We start from the raw sequence: 705 nt of genomic DNA on the forward strand, positions 1-705 counted from the left end.
AGACATATTTGAAGATCTAGTTTATATCTGCTTTCATGCTATTAACAATCGCCTATTCCTTTATTTTGTTTTATGTGTGTGTGTGTGTATGTGTGTGTATGTGATTTATATATTACGTATGGTTGTGTGTGTGTATTTATGCGTGTGTGTGTGTGTGCTTATGTTGTGCGTGATGTGTATCTTCCACCAACGTATATCGGAAAAAGATGTAGACATGGAGAGAAATTCGATGATCGCTTCTTTTTGGACGACGCTCTTCATTTGCGACATTCGTTCAACAATGAGTTACAGTGTCTCTTGTCACTCTTGCCGTAACAAAAACTAAATGAGGCAGTGATATAAGCAAACTGAAAACTCGTAACCAACCAATTATCCATGAATTGCGATATAAAGATAAATAAACGACGATATGAAAACCGAGTGGGGAAGATAGATTGCGTATCACTGACCTTTTCGTTTCTTTGTCTTTTATCTCCACCGCCTCTTCTAGCAGCCTTTAACATTTACCAATTAAGAGATAAAGACATTTGAGACGTAATACTTTAATTGAAATTAAGCAATGAGCATCGTACTGACTGTGCATTCAGTTACGATACTTCTTATGTTCTATCTTATCTATGTGTGTAAATATCTTTGCTGAAATTTGTCTGTCACTAGTGCATGTCTGTGCTCTCTTGGGTGTGGATATTATATATATATATATAT

The sequence above is a fragment of the Octopus bimaculoides genome, chromosome 2 (assembly GCF_001194135.2).
Source record: "Octopus bimaculoides isolate UCB-OBI-ISO-001 chromosome 2, ASM119413v2, whole genome shotgun sequence".
Taxonomy (NCBI): Eukaryota; Metazoa; Mollusca; class Cephalopoda; order Octopoda; family Octopodidae; genus Octopus; species Octopus bimaculoides.